The 21,928-nt window shown below is 38.9% G+C and overlaps 1 pseudogene across 1 annotated transcript; it reads right to left on the bottom strand.

Moving 5' to 3' along the window:
• Window positions 1–370: 370 nt before the first annotated feature.
• Window positions 371–16,873, bottom strand: LOC306669834 (beta-klotho-like; annotated as a pseudogene). The gene is made up of 3 exons (XR_013766762.1): window positions 16,859–16,873; window positions 14,430–15,571; window positions 371–5,697 (listed from the first exon to the last, which is right to left on the bottom strand). The product of XR_013766762.1 is annotated as a beta-klotho-like (transcript).
• Between the last annotated feature and the right edge of the window lie 5,055 nt (window positions 16,874–21,928).

Here is a 21,928-nt window from a genome sequence, read left to right on the forward strand (position 1 = left end):
TATTATTTCATTGAATAGGTTGTTCATTCCTTTGGTTTGTATCTCTGTGCCTTCCTCAATCCCAATAATTCTTAAATTTGATCTTTTCATGATGTCCCATAATTCTTGGAGATTTTGTTCATGATTTCTTACCATGTTCTCTGTTTGGGCAACTTTATTTTCAAGATTAAACATTTTGTCTTCATTATCTGAGGTTCTCTCTTCCAAGTGTTCTAGTCTGTTGGTGATGCTTTCCATTGAGATTGAGTTTTTTTATTTGATTTATTGTTTCCTTCATTTGAAGGATTTCCGTTTGCTTTTTTTTTTTTTTTAAGAATCTCTCTGTTGATATGAGCTTTTTGCTTTGTACAGTTGCTCTTTCAACTGCTTATTGGTATGATCATTCATTGCCCTCATTTGCTCTTATCCTTTGCTTCACGAATCATTTTAATTATACATAATCTGAAATCCTTTTCTGACACTTTTTCTACTATACTGTCATTGGATTCTATTAATATAGAATCTAAGTTTGTTTGGTCAGTTTTCTTTCCTTGTTTTTTCATGTTGTTCATGTATCTTCCCCTCTAGCAGTGCAGATCTGGGGTATTGCCGTTTCCCCCCTATAGGCTTATAGTGACCTGATAGGTTTCCAAAACCTTTTCTTTAAGGGAGAGGTCAATATTAGTAGTGTCCAGTTCAGACAGTATGCAACTCGAAACCAAATAACCCCTATGAGGACGTTAACGATATTGTCATAATAAATAATGAGTTCAATTATTATCTTCAGTATAAGAAACAGAATTGCATTAAGGACTGCAGTTTGTAATGGAGGACAAAGAGGATGTGGAGAGGTGTAGGATGTAGCTGATAATGGGATAAGAAAAGAATGTATAGAAGTTCTAGATCATTGAGAGTGTAATCAAAAGAAGTTGGTTGTTAGCATGGGAAAGGGAGAAAGAGACTCAGGGAACAGGTAAAGAAAAGGATAAGAGAGCAAGAACAGTAAAGAAATAAAAACAAAATTTTTCAATAAGGAGAAAAAAAATCTACATTATAACAGTAATATAGTATTCAAACCTCCTGGTCTTCAGTAGCCTGATGTATGAGGTATCTGACAGTGAGCTTCAAGTCTCCAGCAGGCATCTCAGGATGGGATTTTCCCCACCTAAAGATGGAAGATACAGCTTCCAGGATTATCCAAGATGGCCACTGTGGCTTCCAAACGTGTTGGCAAATGGGGAGCTGCATCTTGGGGTGTGGCCATGGTTGGCTAAAGGGTGGGTGCGGTTGTTCAGGCATAGGTCCTGGAAGAGGGGTGCAATCAGTTGGTCCTGGTGGCGGGGAGCAGTCAGTCCGTCTAGGGTCCTACAAGTCCTGGCTGTTGTCTCAAAATGGTGTCAACTGCATGTAACCTAACCTGTAGGTACTGTGACAGTGAACTGCCAGGCAACAGCAGGCAGCTGGTGCTCCACTGGCAGTCTGTGGTCAGTCTGCTGACTTCTACTGGACAATTAGGAGGTGATCCTGGGTCAGTGGGTGATGGGTAGGTGAAAGGCAGACAAATGGTGGATGGTAGGTGCCAGACAGTGAGCAATCTGCACTCAAAAAGTAGTCAATGTGCTGGCAGACTGCAGGTGATCACAGTAGACAAATGGGGTAAACAGCAGGGTATCGGTAAGCTGCAAAGACTGCCTCACCAAGAAACAGATATCCTCTCAGCATTTTTAAAAAAAAATTTTTAGTTGTAGATGGACACAGTACATTTATTTTTATATGGTGCTGAGGATCAAACCCATTAATTACCTCATGTGTGGGAGGCAAGTTGTCCCCCACTAAACCCCAGCCTCAGTCCTGTGCATAACATTTTTAATCAACATTTTACAGTTTACCTTGTTGAGTATTGATTGTAACATGCTTAATTCTGTTAAAATGTAACTGTTAAGAGGATGCAATCTTCTGCACTGATTCATTTCAAGTCTATAGAAAAATGGTATGTCATTATTTGCTGAGTGGAACTTATTGGTGAAATTTCAAACCAGTTTCAGGGGTGAGAGAAAAATTTCCAAGTGGCAATATAGTAAGATAGAGACCTTAGTAATGAAAATGCCAATACATGTGCAAATAAAGATTACTCCAAGAGTGAACTGATGCTAGGTATGACCTTCACTGGTAACTAGGAGACTGGATTTAGCTAAGGAGTAATTTCCTCGAAACTAGGGTGGGGTGACAGTCTCATTCAACCCCACGGAATATTTCCATGTCTACTATGGATAAACACTGTGTTCTCCCGACTGTGAGGTGTAGGTATCTACATCTTACTAATGTATACACATTCCCAGAGTAACAACCCAGTTGGGGCAGAGCTCTTAAGTGTTAAAACTCACTCTAATTCTGTCAACCAGGATGTTAGCTAAAGGTATTTTTTAGCATAAACCCATTTATTTGGAATAACATTGAAAATTAGACATTTAGATATAACGTATCAGCTTTATTTTCCAGAGACTAAACAGTGTAGATAGTTGTGAGACATTTCCATATGTCAAAATTTTAGTGAAAGATTCTATTGAATATACAAAATGTAATGCAAGTTAAGTTTTAAGGTACTTTTTTTTCTGTAACTAGTCTCAAAAGCTTACAGATCTTAACTATTTGCTCCTGCCAAGAGCTGTCAAGAATTTCAAACTGACTTTTGATGGTTTTAAATTGAGGTGTTTTTGTTTTTTGTGGTACTGGGAATTGGACTCTGATCCTCATGTGTGGTAGGCAAGAGCTGTTTGAGACAGGGTCTAAGTTGCCCAGGCTGGCCTTGAGCTTGCATTTCTTCGGCTTTAACCTCCTGAATAGCTGTTAAGTGTGTTATTGTACCCAACTTAAACTGAATTTTTTATAAACCTGAATATTTTAATAAGCTTAGCTCATGAGCCAGATTAAATATTTACCTAAAGTTTTTCAAAGTGGGAGCAAGGAGGACTCAAATTTTAAGCTAAGAAATTGTCTATTTGGGGGAGTTTATCGCAAAGTAAGTTTGAAAAGGGGGAACATGCTTTTAAGGATACCTAATGTAGAGTTGGGGATGTAGCTCAGTTGGTAGAGTGCTTGCCTTGCATGCACAAGGCCCTGGACTTAATTCCCAGCATCACAAAAAAATAATAATAGTAATACCTAATGTAAATACTGAAAAACATTGAAGGTTGGCCAGACATGGTGTACATGCCTTTAATCTCAACTATTAGGAAGGCTGAGGTAGGAGGATCTTAAGTTCAAAGCCAGTCTTGATGATTTAGTGAAATCCTGTCTCAAAATATAAAAAGGACTTGGAGAAATTTTAAAAAGTGGTTAATAAACTCAGAAATCATGAATACAAGATAGTTGAATCAGGGCACAAAATATTTAAAAGACTAGAAAGCAAAATCTGAAAATCTTTGTTATTCCTATTGCTGAATACACAGTTTTTTCAACAACTTGATGTTAAAAGAGGTTGATGAGTTGATAATGAATTGTTCAGTTGACACCAAAGATTTTCACTGTAACTCTTGGATCAAGGTGAGCCCATGTGGCACAAAAAGGGAGAAGCCAAGTGTTTTTTTGGAGGGTGGAGTGGGGTACTAGGGATGGAACCTAGGGCCTCAAGTTTGGAGCATGCTAGGCAAGTGCTCTACCACTTAGCTGCAGCCCATCCAAGGATTCTTCTAAATTACTTAGCTTTTCTACATAGTTAACATGTTATAACAATTGACCAGTTGTAATTATGCATAGCATTAGGCACAGTGAGTTCTCAAAGGGAAAATGAAAATTCTTTGCAAAACATGCTTAAAGCTAGGAAGATTGGGAGAGTGGGTATTGTGGGAGCAAGAAGAGACAAAAGCAGGATTTTGCCATTTGGATTTATTTAGCCACATTACAAATTTATTGCCCATTACTAAAGCATTCGCGTGATCAATTTTATCTTTACACCATCTTTGAAACGTAACTGCTGTTCGTTATCAATTAGAATCCCAATTATGTACATTTGGCTTCTGACAATAGGTGGTTCTAGTATAATGCAAACTACCTTAATTTAGGATAGTTTCCTACTAAGGCAATTTGAAAGGAACTACTTTCCTTGGGCTCTAAATTCCTGGAGGGGCCAGAGAATGTGTATAAGGGGAGTTATTTGAATATTGATTCATCTAAAAAAGAATAGGCATATGTTGGTGTACATTCAAGTTCATTTAAAAAAAACTCTCAATTCAGATTCAAGAATTTACTTAATCCTAGCCTTACAAAGGAGTAAATAAAACAATTTAAACTCATTTAGACTAATAATACTTGATTCATCTAAAGAGTCACATTACTAGGTCCAGAAATGGCCACATTTTGTACCTTTTATGCATGTGAAAAGCAGTGAAATTCTTCAGGGGAAAGAGCAGGTCTTATCAAATAATATGATACTTTGCTATTGATAACCAATAAATAAAATTTGCATCTTTTTAGCTTTCTTAAGTATAACAAATCTTGTTTTTCACTTCACAAAAATCAGGGGAGAAGAAACAATGCCAATTTATTTAAAGGTAAAATTTCTATACTAGTCAGGCCAAGTGACCTTTCTTCACAGTTGAGTCCCACTTTTAATCTTCATCCTGTGATCTTTCCATGAGGTGAGTTATGGGAGTTGAATTTTTCTAAAAATCAGAAATCTAATGAGAGAGAGCTCATAAATTCAGATATTTTAGAAATGCTTGATAATGTTTTTGAGAAAAACCTACCTCACGAATTTAGATTTTTTGAAATACTTGATAGTTTTTTTGAGAAAAACAGATTGATGCACTTTAGAGTCTGCCATAACTACCTATAGACAAGCACTGCTTACCTTGTTGAGTTTTTGCTTTCCATTTGAGAACCACCCTGACCTACAGGCAAATCAAGCACCTTGTTAGAAGTGACAGAGTATGTCACTGACTATCCAGTTTAAAGAATAGTTTTAAATCTCTGCTATGGATTCTGATAAAACAAACTTTCACTTTTTAAAAATAATACTTTTAACCATGAGATGCTATTGATATTTAGAGAAGCTAGAGAATAATGATGGAAAACAACGCATTACACTTCTTAAGCAATTTACCAGGTAATCTTTATAGTTTATAGTCAGGGTGAAGTCTTTCTTATTCTTCAGCTCCAAGAACTGAATTTGCTGATGTCAGTACCTAAGGGAAACCACACTGCAGAGACATTGATTGTCATCACCTTGATTACTACTATATCTCAAATCGTTTTCTTTCTTACACTATACAGGTATACTGTAAGTTCCCAGTATATAGAACTGGAGTGAAAGCTGTGAAGACAGATCACTTTAGCTAAGGACTCTCTTGTGGCCTTGTTTTAATGGTATGTTTTGTAAGTTCTTTGCTTTCCAAAATTTTCTTCTCTTTCGCTGATGTAAAATGGTGATTGAAAATAGTAGAACCAGGGTGGAGAAGAAGCAACAACCAAAGAATATCAGGGGTTTCTTCTGCAGGAGAAATGAGCAGGCAACACACTCTGCTTTTCCTTGAGTCTGAGTACATCTAGAACTACTGTTCTCTGCAGGGAAGCCACTGCTGCTGATCAGGTGGTTGTAAAATTGTATGGAGGATTTAGCTTTGAAATCAGATGTGAAGAATCCAAATCTGGGTTTAGATTTTTCTTCAGTGAGTTTGAATGCAAAATAGCCTTTGATTTTGACTTTATCAATAAGGTATGCTGAAAAATACCAGAAATGAACATCATTAATCACAAATGGACAATGAAGTCTCTAAGAAATTAGTTTTCATTGAAACAAACTAAGGTCATGTCCATAAAATATCATGATTCTCATTAAAAGTTTTTATTTTAAACTTTTTGAAACCTGTGAAATTATGTGTAATTTAAGTTTAAAAGGAGATTTGAAGTAAAACTGATCTATTAAAATCATTCAAAAATATTTGGGTTAAAATAGCAAATTTAAGAAACAGAGCGGGGGGGGGGGGGGGGGGGCGGATCCAAGATGGTGGTCTAGAGGGAGGCTGCATTCCTTGTCGCTCTGCAACGCCAGAGGATATCTGTTTCTCGGTGAGGCAGTTTTTGCTGCTTATCGATCCCCTGCTCTTTACCCCATTTGTCTGCTGTGATCACCTGGAATCTGCCAGCATATCGACGCCTTTTTTGAGAGCAGATTGCTCACTGTCAGGCGTCTATCATCCGTCATTTGCCTACCTCTCGCCGGTCCATCGCCTGCCTTACCCCTATCCATCACCCAATGCTCAAGGTTCACCTCCCAATCGTCCAACAGCTGCCAGCAGACTGACTTAAGCCCGCCAGTGGAGAACCAGCTGCCTGCTGCTGCCTGGAAGTTCACTGTTACAGTACCTGCAGTTTTGATTAAACGTGGCTGCCGCCATTTTGAGACAACAGCCAGGCCCTGTAGGACCCCTGGCCAGACTAACCGAGTCCCGTCTCCAGGATCCCTCAGCCCGACCGACCACTCCCTGCCTCTAAGGCCCTCACATCGACTGACTGCTCCCTGCCGCCAGGACCCCCAGACCAACTGACTGCGCTCTATCACCAGAACCCCAGACCAACTGATTGCACCCGGCCTCCTGGATCCCACAACCACACCAAACACACCCGAACTCCAGGACCCCTGCCGGACCAACTGCATCCTGTCTCCAGGACCTCCAGCTAACCACGTCCACCCCTGAGCTGCAGCTCCCCATTTGCCAACACATTTGGAAGCCAGAGCAGCCATCTTGGATAATCCTGGACGCCGTAGCTCCGATCTTTGGGTGGGGCAAATCCCATTGGGAGACGCCTGCTGGAGGCTTGAAGCTCATTGTCAGGTACCTCTTATACATCAGGCTACTGAACACTGGGAGGTTTCATTAGTATATGACTATTATACAGTAGATTTTCTTTTTTCTCCTTTTAAAAAAATATTTAAGTTTTTATTTCTTTATGTTTCTTGCTTTCTTTTCCTTCTGTTTACCTGTTCCCTCAGAGTCGCTTTCTCCCTTATTTACATGATGTTATTGTTCCCATAGGGGCTATTTGGTCTAGGATTGCATAGTGTCTGATTTGGGCACTGCTAATATTGATCTCCCCTTAAAGAAAGGGTTTTGGAAACCTATAGGGCCACTATAAGCCTATAGGGGGAAATCTGCAATACCCCAGATCTGCACTGCTATAGGGGAAGATACATGAACAACATGAAAAACAAGGGAAGAAAATGATCCAAACAAATCTAGATTCTATAGTAATAGAATCCAATGACAGTATGTTAGAAGAAATGTCAGAAAAGAACTTCAGATTATAATGAGTAAGATGATTCACGAAGCAAAGGATGAGATAAGAGAGCAAATGCAGGCAATGAATGATAATACCAATAAGCTGAAAGAGCAAGTGCAGGAAGCAAAAGATCATTTCAACAAAGAGATAGAGAGTCTCAAAAAAAAAAAATCAAACAGAAATCCTTGAAATGAAGGAGACAATAAACCAAATAAAAAACTCAATGGAAAGCATCACCAACAAACTAGAACACTTGGAAGACAGAACCTCAGACAATGAAGACAAAATATTTAATCTTGAAAATAAAGTCACCCAAACAGAGAAGATGGTAAGAAATCATGAACAGAATCTCCAACAACTATGGGACATCATGAAAAGACCAAATTTAAGAATTATTGGGATTGAGGAAGGCACAGAGATACAAACCAAAGGAATGAACAACCTATTCAATGAAATAATATCAGAATATTTCCCAAATCTGAAGAATGAAATGGAAAGTGAAATACAAGAGGCTTACAGAACACCAAATGCACAGAATCACAACAGATCCACACCAAGACACATTATAATGAAAATGCCTAACATTCAAAATAAAGATAGGATTTTGAAGGCCGCGAGAGAAAAGCATCAGATTACATATAGGGGGAGACCAATACGGATAGCAGCAGACTTCTCAACCCAGACTCTAAAAGCTAGAAGTGCCTGGACCAACATATTCAAGCTCTGAAAGAACATGGTTGCCAACCAAGAATCCTATACCCTGCAAACTAACCTTCAGATTGAAGATGAAATAAAATCCTTCCATGATAAACAAAAGTTAAAAGAATTTACAAATAGAAAACCTGCACTACACAATGTTCTCAAAAAATACTCCATGAGGAGGAAATGAAAAACAACAATGGAGGTCAGCAAAGGGAGGAACTACCTTAGAGAAAAACCACTCAAAGGAGAAAGCAAGCCAACTTAAAAACCAAAAATAAGCCAAATGACTGGGAATACAAATCATTTATCAATAATAACCCTGAAAGTTAATGGCCTAAACTCATCAATCAAAAGACATAGACTGGCAGAATGGATTAAAAAGAAAGACCCAACAATATGCTGCCTGCAAGAGACTTATCTCATAGAAAAAGACATCCACAGACTAAAGGTGAAAGGATGGGAAAAAACCTACCACGCACATGGACCCAGTAAAAAAGCAGGAGTTTCCATCCTTATATCAGATAAAGTGGACTTCAAGCCAAAGTTAGTCAGAAGGGATAAAGAAGGACATTTCATACTGCTTAAGGGAACCATAAATCAGGAAGACATAACGATAGTAAATATTTTTGCCCCAAACAATGGTGCATCCCTGTACATCAAACAAATCCTTCTCAATTTCAAGAATCACATAGACCACAACACAATAATTCTGGGCGACTTTAATGCACTGCTGTCACCACTAGATAGATCTTCCAAACAAAATCCAACCAAAGAAACCACAGAACTCAGTAACACAATCAATAACCTAGACTTAATAGACATATATAGAATATTCCATCCATCTACGAGCAGATACACTTTCTTCTCAGCAGCACATGGAATCTTCTGGAAAATAGATCATATGATATGCCACAAAGCAGCCCTTAGGAAATGCAAAAAAATAGAGATACTGCCTTGTGTTCTATCAGATCATAATGGACTGAGAGTAGAAGTCAATGACAAAATAAAAAAGGGAAATTACTCCAACACTTGGAGACTAAATAATATGCTATTGAATGAAACATGGATAACAGAAAACATCAGGGAGGAGATTAAAAAAATTCTTAGAGATCAATGAGAACGATGATACAACATATCAAAATCTCTGAGACACTATGAAAGCGGTACTAAGAGGAAAATTCATTGCATGGAGTGCATTCAGAAAAGAATGAAAAGTCAACAATTAAATGACCTAACATTACAGCTCAAAGCCCTAGAAAAAGAAGAACAGAATAACAGCAAAAGTAGTAGAAGACAGGAAATAATTAAAATCAGAGATGAAATTGAAACAAAAGAAACTATTCAAAAAATTGACATAACAAAAAGTGGTTCTTTGAAAAAGTAAACAAAATAGATAAACCCTTAGCCACAGTAACAAAGAGAAGGAGAGAGAAGACTCAAATTACTAAAATACATGATGCAAAAGGGAATATCACAACAGACACCACTGAGATACAGAACATAATGAGAAGCTACTTTGAAAATCTGTATTCCAACAAAATAGAAACTACTGAAGATATTGACACATTTCTAGAGTCATATGCTCCTCCCAAACTGAACCAGGAGGACATACACAATTTAAACAGATCAATTTCAAGCAATGAAATAGAAGAAGTCATTAAAAATCTACCATCGAAGAAAAGCCCAGGACCAGACGGATTCTCAGCTGAGTTCTACAAGACCATCAAAGAGGAACTCATTCCAATACTTCTCAAAGTATTCCAGGAAATAGAAAAGGAGGGTACCCTACCGAACTCATTCTATGAAGCTAATATCACCCTCATACCCAAACCAGGAAAAGACACATCAAGGAAAGAAAATTTTAGACCAATATCCTTGATGAATATAGATGCAAAGATCCTTAACAAAATATTGGCAAACCGTATCCAAAAACATATTAAGAAAATTGTGCACCAGGATCAAGTGGGGTTCATTCCTGGAATGCAAGGATGGTTTAACATCTGTAAATCAATAAACGTAATCCATCATGTCAACAGACTTAAGGATAAGAATCATATGGTCTGCAAAAGAGTTCCCTCACCCTGCATCCTCACCAGAGTTTATTGTTATTTGCATTCTCAATGATTGTCAATCAAATTAAAGTGAGAAATCTCAAAAAAAAAAAAAAGAATCATGTGGTTATTTCAATTGACGCAGAAAAAGCATTTGACAATATACAACACCCCTTCATGCTGAAAACACTAGAAAAAATAGGGATAGTAGGAATATACCTGAACATTGTAAAGGCTATTTATGCTAAGCCCATGGCCAACATCATTCTTAATGGAGAAAAACTGAAACCATTCCCTTTAAAAACGGGAACAAGACAGGGATGTCCTCTCTCACCACTTCTATTCATCATTGTCCTTGAAACTCTAGCCAGAGCAATTAGGCAGACTAAAGACATTAAAGGGATACGAATAGGAAAAGAGGAACTTGAGTTGTCACTACTTGCGGATGACATGATTCTATATTTAGAGGATCCAAAAACCTCCTCCAGAAAACTTCTAGACCTCATCAATGAATTCAGCAAAATAGCAGGCTATAAATCAACACGCTTAAATCTACAGCATTTTTATACGCAAGCGATGAAACAGTTGAAAGGAAATGAGGAAAACAACTCCATTTGCGATAGCCTCAAAAAAAAAAAAACTTGGGTATCAATCTAACCAAAGAGGTAAAAGATCTCTACAATGAAAACTACAAAACACTGAAGAAAGAAATTAAGGAAGACCTTAGAAGATGGAAAGATCTCCATGTTCTTGGATAGGCAGAATTAATATTGTAAAAATGGTCATAAAAGCAAGAATCAATAACTGGGATAGATTCAAACTAAAAGCTTTCTCTCAGCAAAGGAAACTATCAGCAATGTGAAGAGAGAACCTACAGAGTGGGAGAATATCTTTGCCTCTCATACTTCAGATAGAGCACTAATTTCCAGAATATATAAAGAACTCAAAAACTCTACACCAAGAATAGAAATAACCCAATCAACAAATGGGCTAAGGAAATGAACAGACACTTCACAGAAGAAGATGTACAAGCAATCAACAGATATATGAAAAAATATTCAACATCTTTAGTAATTAGAGAAATGCAATCAAAACTACCCTAAGATTCCATCTCACCCCAATTAGAATGGCGATTATCAAGAACACAAGCAACAATAGGTGTTGGAGAGGATGTGGGGAAAAAGGTACACTCATACATTGCCATTGGGGTTGCAAATTAGTGCAGCCACTCTGGAAAGCAGTGTGGAGATTCCTTAGAAAACTTGGAATGGACCTACCATTTGACCCAGCTATCCCACTCCTCGGCCTATACCCAAAGGACTTAAAATCAGCATACTACAGAGATACAGCCACATCAATGTTCGTAGCTGCTCAATTCACAATAGTCAGACTGTGGAACCAACCTAGATGTCCTTCAATTGATGAATGGATAAAGAAACTGTGGTATATATATACAATGGAATATTACTCAGCTATAAAGAATAATAAAATTATGGCATTTGCAGGCAAATGGATGAAATTTGGAGAATATCATGTTAAGTGAGATAAGCCAATCTCAAAAATCCAAAAGAGGAATGATCTCACTGATAAGCGGATGATGACACTTAATGGGGGGTGGGAGTGGGACAAGAATGGAGGAGGGAGGGACGGTATAGAGGGAAAAGGGGGGGGGGAGGGGTGGGGGGAAGGAAAAAATAATGGAATGAATCAAACATCATTACTCTATGTAAATTTATGAATATGCAAATGGTAATGCTGTTACTCCATGTACAAACAGAAACAACATGTATCCCATTTGTTTACTATAAAAATAAAAAAAAGAGACAACTGGAAGATGAAAAAAAGAAAAAAAAAGAAACAGAGCCATGAAGGTAATAGTTCTTGTCTTGTCACATTTTTTCTAAGAATCACAGGCAGAAAAATCTTACCTGGTCTGTCCTCATTCTGAACCTCAGATATGCTCTTGGTGCTTCCCAGTAACCAACCGCACTTGGTTTCCCTAGGCATTCATTCTTTTCTTACTACCCTGCTCCTATAATTCTAAAGTCTTTCTGCCCTAATCCTACAATTCTAAACAGGGAGTTTTAACCGATCTGGAGAAGATGGCAAACCAGTATAGTTATCCTAGAGGGGTGGTTAGGGAACAGCAAAATGTAAGAGTCCTAGTATGGGAACATGCCTGCCCTGAGTGAGGATCAGGAAGGAGGTCCAGTGGCCTTCCAGCAAGCAAGGGGAAGTTAAAAAACAGGTCATAGAAGTAAGGGAAGGAGCAGATTTTGTGGAGTGTAGCAGGCCGGAGTAAGGACGTGGCTTTTAGAATTGTAACCTCTTTTCCACTCCTAGAAATTATCTTCCCTGTTCTGCTTTCTGCATAGAACCTTTTGCTTCTGACATACTATTTCTGACTTATCCATTTGTTGATTCTTACCCCACAAAAATACAGGCTCCCCGAGGATAGTAATCTGATTTTGTTCAGTGGTAATATAGTACCCAGAATCATTTTTGCCCATATGAGGTACTCAATATTTGCCAATAAATGAACACAGTTCTGGGTCATTTTCCTGCTTCAACTATCTATCATAAATATTTAAAAGTAAGATTTTTAGAGCTGGGAATATAACTTAGTGGTAGAGCACTTGCCTAACATACACAGGGCTTTTAGCACTGCAAAATAAGTATACAAGTAATAATAAAAAGACTTTGTTTAAATGATAAGAATCAATGCTGGAAGCTTATATAAGTACTCTCATCCACTGCTGTTTATAACATCTGACCCAAAAAATTCATGTTGGGCAATCCATCCTAAGAAGCTAATTGGAAATGAAGACAAAGATCTCCATACAAAGATACCTATTTTTTCAGTAGTAGGGAAAAAAAAAAAAACCTTAATATCAAACATTAGAAGAATGGTTTAGTATGGAAGATATGTTCGTATAATGGGATATGAAGCAACCATTAAATGTACAAGATTTTTAATGACATGGGACACTTTCCTTGTTGTTTGTTGTTTTGTATTTTGGATCAAACCCAGGGCCTTGTACATGAGTGCTCCACCACTGAGCTACACTACAGCCCTTTTTATTTTGAGATAGGATCTTGCTAAGTTACCCAGGCTGACCTTGAACTTGTGCTCCTCCTGCCTCAGCCTCCTGAATAGCAGGCATTACAAATCTGTGCCACTGTGCCCAGATAATTTTGAGTTTATGTATGTAACTTATAGATCTGTGAAATCTCCTTGAGTTAATTTTTTAAAAATTATTGTTTTTATGCCCTTCATACTGATAATATTTCAGTGCCCTTGTTCTTTATGCTTAATGCCTTTAATCAGTTTTCTGTTATATGGATAAGTGAGTGGGTTTTTAAGAGGTGGAGGAAGGAGTAAGATGATGATCAGGGACATTGGCAATATGGAGATATTTTTGGTTGTCACAACCCTGGAAGCAAGAGTGGGGATGGGAGGAATGGGGAAATGGGGGTGGGGATGAGGTGGGGGAGGGTCCTTGTAGGTAGAGGCCAGGGAGCTGTTAAGCATCCTATAATGAATGGGACAGTTCCACACAAGCAAAAAAAATTAGGCCTAATATGTCAATAGTGCTGAGGTTGAGAAATCCTTATATTATGTAAATAGTTTCTATGAAAGAGAACATTTCTCAATGTGGTATTTTAAAAAGCTGGAGCCTGGCATGGCTACTGAGAAGGCTAAGGCAGAAGAACAGTGAGTTCTGGGCAACTTAGTGAGACCTGTCTTTAAGTAAATAAAGAAAATAAAAATGTTGGGGACTAGGCACGCATGACTCTCTGGGTTTTAATGCCCAGCACCATAAAAAAAGTTTGAGACTGGGAATGTAGCTCTGGTTGAACCAATCAGGAGACCCTGGGTTCACCAAGAAAAAGGAAAAAAGTTGGATACAGAACTGTATTATGTTGCCTAACAAGCATATGGAAGTCTGCAGTCTAACATATTGACAGTGCCACTCTTGGGGAGTCAGATTTCAGGTGATTTTTAAGAAAAATGCTTTCCAAGTTATGCATGCTGGCACATGCCTGTAATCCCAACAACTCAGGAATCTGAAGCAAGAGGATGTCAAGTTTCAATCCAGCCTAGGAAACTTGACCAGACCCTGTCTCAAGGCCTGGGGTTGTAGCTGAGTGGTACAGCAGTCTCCTGGACTCCATTCCCAGTACCAAATAAGAAACAAAAATACTTGTCAAATTTTCCAGGATGTGCTTATGTTCCTTTTATGATTAAAATCTCAAAAATCCAGCAAAGTTCAGTTTTCAGGATGGAATCCAAGCAACAGGACCTGGGTGCCACAATCCGACAAGGTCACTAATGAGCCTTCTCCCCTTGTTCTTTCGTTCTCTGTCAGTAACGTGAATCTCACACCTTACTGCATCTAAACTGGCCCCGAACCTCACCTTTCAGAGCCTCCTGAACGTACTTCTCCAAGTAGTACTTTCGGAGTTGATCATTTTCCAAAGACTGGTCATCGATGCCATTGGCAGTGATGTAGATATCCACATCGCCGTAGTTCTTTCGGATCCACGTGAGCAGCTTGCGCTCTCCCCATGGCATCACGGCCAGGCGAGTCGGGGAGCTCAGGCGGGTGATGTCCTGTAGGAACTGCACATCCCTGTCCGAATCGTAGCGGCTGCCGTTCTGCTGCTCGTGCATCACAAATCTAGTGGTGAAGTGGTTCAAGGCATAGAAGTCAGCAGCGCCCTTGACCATCCTGCTCTCGTCCTCGGTGAAGCGAGGCAGCGCAGAGCTGGAGAGCCCTCGCCGATTCTTGGAGGCGATGTACTCCCTCATTGTGGTGGGATAATCCCCGGTCTTGAACAGGGGATCTGCGAACCAGGCGATCTCGAACTGGAGGAAGCGCTCCGCCGCCTTCCAGTGCGAGTCCACGTAGGGGTTGGCTGGTTCCGCCCAGTCTGAGTGCAAGGACAGCGACACCGCGCCACGCTGGGGACGGCCTGTACTGCTGGTCATAGAGTGCCAGACCAGGGCATGTGCGATCAGCAGGTTGTGGGCTGCCTGTAGCTGTCATTACTAGTGCGGTTGTAGATGTCACTCAGCCGGTTAGGCTCGTTGATGGTGATCCAGAGTTTCCACCAAGTCTCCCAGCTCCTGGAAGCACAGCCCCGCGTAGTCCTGGAAGGCCTTGACTGTCCACGGGTTCAGCCAGCCCCCACCGTGTAATAGAGGCGTGGGTAGGCCTAGATGGGCGTGCGTGGGGTAATACAACGTGACCATTGGGGAGATGCCGAGCTTCAGCCCCTCGCTGATCACACACCTGTAGTACCTCAGAACTTGTTGGTTGACTTCAGACAGGTTACCAGTGGGCAGGACTGAGGCCCAGTCCAGAGCAAACCTGTAGTGGGTGACTTTCATTCTAACCAACATCTCAAGTTGCTTTTTGATGCTGACAAAATCCGTGCATTGAACAGGTCGCGTTTTCAGCCTTACCCCTTCCACTCGATGCAACAGTCTGTTGCCAGTGGCATTCCACACGTACAGGTGAGGGTCAGTAAACTGGGGAGGAAGCCATGGACTCGGGCTGTGGGAAAAGAAGCACATTCAGGTAAAGCACATTGGCTGACTGAGGCTCTCAGCATACACCCTTTGAGAGGAAGAAGGGCCTGATCTTATGCTACCTCTCAGGACAAGAGAGAAAATACATTATGTATATGTCCTTCATAATGACCTCTGAGTTCCGGCTGTTCTCCTCGTGATGTCAGAGAACAGGCCTGATGGATTATCTTCCCTTCCAGCCCTTGGCATCTCCAGGGAGACCAGGAAACAGGGAAGGAACCATACCCAGGGTTTGGCTTGGAAACAAATTGAGAAAAGACTGAGAAGCCATTTTCCAGCTCATTTCACCTAAAAACCCAGGTTATAGAGTGGGGTCTCATGTGATTCTCTTCAGATGCATCAGGAAATTGACTTTCTATCCTCACTTAAAAGCAATTGTGAAAGGAATCGAAGCCCTGTTACAAATTGAAGACAAAGTGAAATTCCAGTTGTGAAGGAGTTCTCTGAGACCAGCACTTGGATTTAGAGGGGACTGGTTGACCACAGTTCCAGTTCCTAAAAGAGACTGGCAGGATAGGCAATGATCCCTTGCAACAAGTGATATCAACTTTGCATCAGGTATATCTCCCCCACCCATGTGCCTGTGAGAACACAGCATTTATTCATCTAAAAGAAAAGGATTGAATTCTTTCTCCATGAAAAGAACTTGAATTATTAATGGAAAGAATAAAATACCATAAAACTCCCAAGTTTGACTCTTGAATCTGGTATTGTCTCATTAGAGTCTGTCCTAGTTTGCCCTTTTGAAACTCAGGCTTGGCAATTATATAGTGATGGAGCTGTCTCACCTGACTCCCAGGTGTGCTGTGAGGAGTTGATTCTCTGGAAAAGGGTTCTGTCAACCCCAAAGCACCGTAGCATAATAATTGCCTTGTAGGTCTTTGAGTCTAAACTAAAACAAAGGACTTAAAAAAGGCATTTATAAATTTAAAACTAAAAAGGGCAAATAAAAGTTCTGTACTTATGTTAAAGTACTTTTTATTTTCTTGACTGAATTTAAATGCACCAGAAAAAATGATTAATCTTTAGTAAATATTTTCCCTCCAGTTGTTTTCTCATGTGTCATCTTTCACAGTATAATTACAAAACCATATTGCCCACTTGCCATGCCACCATCTACTTGCATAAACTGAGAGAACATGATATGTGGCATGACAGTTAATCAGTTATTTGAACATTAAACTGAGAGAACATTAAAAACTACCTTAATCACCTAATAAAAAATAGCATCAACTCATCCAGTCATACTTACCCTGCTACACTTCATTCTGTCCATAGCATTTTTTTTGAATAAAAATCTTTTTACAGACACGTTTTGATTGTGTACAAATGGGGTACAACTTTTCATTTCTATGGTTGTATACAATGTAGATTCACACCATTCATGTAATCATACATATATAGGGTAATACTGTCTCTTTCGTTATCCTGTTTTTCCATCCCCACCTCCTCCCACCCCTTTTTCCTCTACACCATCCAAAGTTCCTTAATTCTTCTCTTCACCCCTGCCACCCCTCCTCGTTCCATATTGTCATCCACTTATCAGAGAAAGCTTTTGGCCTTTGGATTTGGGGGCTTGGCCTATTTCATTTAGCATGATATTTTCCAACTTCATCCATTTACCAGCAAATGCCATAATTTTATTCTTTATGGCCGAGTAATATTCTATTGTGTGTGTGTGCGTGCGTGTGTGTGTACACAGTTTCTTCATTTGTCAATTGAAGGGCATCTAGGTTGGTTCCGCAATCTAGCTATTGTGAACTGAGCTGCTATGAACATTGGTGTGGCTGCATCACTGTAGTAAGCTGATTTTAAGTCCTTTGGGTAAAAACCAAGGAGTGGGATAGCTGGGTCAAATGGTGGGTCCATTCCAAGCTTTCTGAGGAATCTCCATATTGCTTTCCAGGGTGGCTGTACCAATTTGCAACTCCAGCAGTGTACGAGTGAGCCTTTTCCCCCATATCCACGCCAACACTTATAATTGCTTGCGTTCTTGATAATAGCCATTCTAATTGGAGTTAGGTGAAGTCTTAGGGTGGTTTTAATTTGCATTTCTCTAATTACTAGGGATGATGAGCACTTTTTCATATGTTCGTTGATCACCTGTATATCTTCTGTGAAGTGTCTGCCCATTTCCTTAGCCCATTTATTGATTGGATCTTTGTATTTTGGGTGTAAATTTTTTAAGTTCTTTATAAACTTGAGAGATGAGTGCTGTCTGAAGTGCGTGTGGAAAAGATTTTCTTCCACTGGGTAGGCTCACTTTTCACATTCATGTTTCCTATGCTGAGAAAAACTTTAGTTCGAATCCATCCCATTTATTGATTCTTGCTTTTAATTCATCCTCATTTCAGATAATGTGGACTTCAAGCCAAAGTTAGAAGGGATAAAGAAGGACATTTCATGCTGCTTAAGGGAAGCATAAGTCAGCAAGACATAACAATCATAAATATCTGTGCCCCAAACAGTGCCGCATCCATGTATGTCAAACAAATCCTTCTCAATCTCAGAAACCAATAGACCATAACACAATACTAGGTGATTTTAACACACCTCTCTCACCACTGGACAGATCTTCCAAACAAAAATGAAACCATAGATCTCAATAACACAATAATTTAGACAACAGACATTTATAGAATATACCATCCAGCCAAGAGCGAATACACTTTCTTCTCAGCAGCACATGAATCCTTCTCTAAAATAGACCATATATTATGCCACAAAGCTAATGTTAGCAAATACAAGAAGATAGAGACACTACCTTGTATTCTATCAGATCATAATAGATTGAAATTAGAAATAAATGACGGAGTAAAAACAGAAACTACTCCAACACCTGGAGATGAAACTATGCTATTATATGATGAATGGATAACAGAAGATATTAGGAAGGAAATTAAGAAATTCATAGAGGTAATGAGAAAAAGAAACATATCAAAATCTCAGGGACACTATGAAAGCAGTACTTACAGGAAAATTTATTTCATGGAGCGCATTCATAAAAAGTAAAAATCAACAAATAAACGACCTAACACTACAGCTCAAAGCCCTAGAAAAAGAACAGACCAACACCAAAAGTAGTAGAAGATAGGAAATAGTTAAACTCAGAGCTGAAATCAACAAAATTGATATAAAAGAAACAATACAAAAAAAAATTGAAAATAGTTGGTCTTCGAAAAAATAAACAAAATTGATAATCCCTTGCCCACACTAACAGAGAAGATGAGAGAAAACCCAATCACTAAAATTCGGAATGAACAAGGACATATCACAACAGACATGATTGAAATACAAAACATAATTAGAAGTATTTTGAAAATCTATACTCCAACAAAATAGAAAATTTCGAAGACAAACAGGTTTCCAGAGACATATGAATTGCCTAAACTGAACGAGGAGGACATACACAATTTAAATAGACCAATTTCAAGTAATGAAATAGAAGAAGTCATCATAAGCCTATCAACAAAGAACAGTCCAGGACCAGATGGGTTCTCAGCCGAGTTCTACAAAACCTTTAAAGAAGAGCTCATTCCAATACTTCTCAAGGTATTCCATGAAATAGAAAAGGAGGGAACCCTCCCAAACTCATTCTATGAAGCCAATATCACACTGATACCTAAACCAGACAGAGACTCATCAAGGAAAGAAAATTTCAGACCAATATCCTTGATGAACATCGACGCAAAAATTCTCAACAAAATTTTAGCAAATCGCATATAAAACATATTAAAAAGATAGTGCACCATGATCAAGTGGGTTTTATCCCAGGGATGCAAGGTTGGTTCAACATCAGGAAATCAATAAATGTAATTCACCATATCAATAGACTTAAAGTCAAGAATCACATGATTATTTCAATAGATGCAGAAAAAGCATTTGATAAATACAGCACTCCTTCATGCTCAAAACACTAGAAAAAATAGGGATAGTGGGAACATTCCTTAACATTGTAAAGGCCATCTATGCTAAGCCCATGGCTGATATCATTCTAAATGGTGAAAAACAAAGCATTCCCCTAAAAACTGGAACAAGGCAGGGATGCCCCCTTTCACCACTTCTATTCAATATCTTCCTTGAAACTCTAGCCAGAGCAATTAGACCAAAAGAAATTAGAGGGATACAAATATAGGAAAAGGAGAACTCAAACTATCCCTATTTGCTGATGATATGATTATATACTTAGAGGATCCAGGAAATTCCACCAGAAAACTTTTAGAACTCACAAGTGAATTCAGTAAAGTAGCAGGTATAAGATCAGTGCTCATAAATCTAATGCATTTTTATACATACGTGATGAATCTCTGGAAAGAAAAATTAGGAAAACAACCCCATTCACAATAGCTTCGAAAAAATAAATACTTGGGAATCAATCTAACAAAAGAGGTGAAAGACCTATAGAATGAGAACTACAGAAACTAAAGAAAGAAATTAAAGAAACCTTGGAAGATGGAAAGATCTCCCATGTTCTTGGTAGGCAGGATTCATATTGTCAAAATGGCCATACTACCAAAAGTGCTATACAGATTCAATGCAATTCCAATTAAAATCCCAATGACGTACCTTACAGAAATGGAGCAAGCAATCATGAAATTCATCTGGAAGAATAAGAAACCCAGAATAGCTAAAGCAAGCAATCCTTCACAGGAAAAATGAAGCTGGGGTATCACAATACCAGAACTTCAACTATACTACAAAGCAATAGTAACAAAAATGGCATGGTATTGGTACCAAAATAGGTAGATCAATGGTACAGAATAGAGGACATGGATACAAACCCAAATAAATACAATTTTCTCATACTAGACAAAGGTGCCAAAAAATATGCAATGGAGAAAAGATAGCCTCTTCAACAAATGGTGCTGGAAGAATTGGAAATCCATTGCAACAGAATGAAACTAAACCCATATCTCTCACCATGCATGAAACTAAACTCAAATGGATCAAGGATCTTGGAATCAGACCAGAGACCCTGCAGATTATAGAAGAAAAAGTAGGTCCAGATCTGCAACATGTCAGCTTAGGACCAGACTTCCTCAACAGGACTCCCATAGCACAAGAAATAAAAGCAATAACTGGGATAGATTCAAACTAAAAAGCTTTCTCTCAGTAAAGGAAACTATCAGCAATGTGAAGAAAGAGCCTACAGAGTGGGAGAAAAATCTTTGCCAATCATATCAGATAGAGCATTAATCTCCAGAATCTATAAAGAACTCAAAAAACTCTACACAAAGAATACAAATAACTCAATTGACAAATGGGCTAAGGAAATGAACAGACACTTCACAGAAGAAGATCTACAAGCAATCAACAAACATATGGAAAAATGTTCGACATCTCTAGTAATAAGAGAAATGCAAATCAAAACCACCATAAGATTCCATCTCACCCATTAGAATGGCGATTATCAAGAATACAAGCAACAACAGGTGTTGGAGAGGATGTGGGGAAAAAGGTACACTCATACATTTCTGGTGAGGCTGTAAATTAGTGCAGCACTGTGGAAAGCAGTGTGGAGATTCCTTAGAAAACTTGGAATGGACCCACCATTTGTCCCAGCTATCCCACTCCTCGGCCTATACCCAAAGGACTTAAAATCAGCATAGTACAGAGATACAAGCCACCATCAATGTTCAAGCTGTTCAATTCACAATAGTCAGATTGTGGAACCAACCTAGACGTCCTTCAATGATGAATGGATAAAGAAACTGTGGTATATATACAATGGAATATACTCAGCCATAAAGAATGATAAAATTATGGCATTTGCAGGCAAATGGATGAAATTGGAGAATATTATGCTAAGTGAGCTAAGCCAATCTCAAAAAACCAAAGGACGAATGATCTCACTGATAAGCTGATGATGACACAAAATGGGGGGTGGGAGGGGTTCGTGTTAGGGTCAGAGTTAGGGTTAGGGAGGGGGCAAGAATGGAGGAAGGAAGGAGTGTATAGAGTGGTGGGAGGTATGGGGGAAGGGAAAAAATGAATGAATCAAACAACATTATGTAATTTATGATTACACAAATGGTATGCCTTTACTCCATGTACAAAGAGAAACAGCATGTATCCCATTTGTTTACAATTAAAAAAAAAAAAAGAATGATGTTGGGGGCTTGGGAGATAGCTCAGTTGGTAAAGTGCTTGCCTTGCAAGCCTACGCCCTGGGTTCAATCCAGAGCACCACAAAAAAAAAAAAAAAAAAAAAAAAAAAAGAATGATGTTGGCTGTGGGCTTAAAATAAATTGCCTTTACAATGTTCAGGTATGTTCCTACTATCCCTATTTTTTCTAGTGTTTTGAGCATGAAGGGGTGTTGT

The sequence above is a fragment of the Sciurus vulgaris genome (assembly GCF_902686455.1).
Source record: "Sciurus vulgaris genome assembly, chromosome: 9".
Classification (NCBI taxonomy): Eukaryota; Metazoa; Chordata; class Mammalia; order Rodentia; family Sciuridae; genus Sciurus; species Sciurus vulgaris.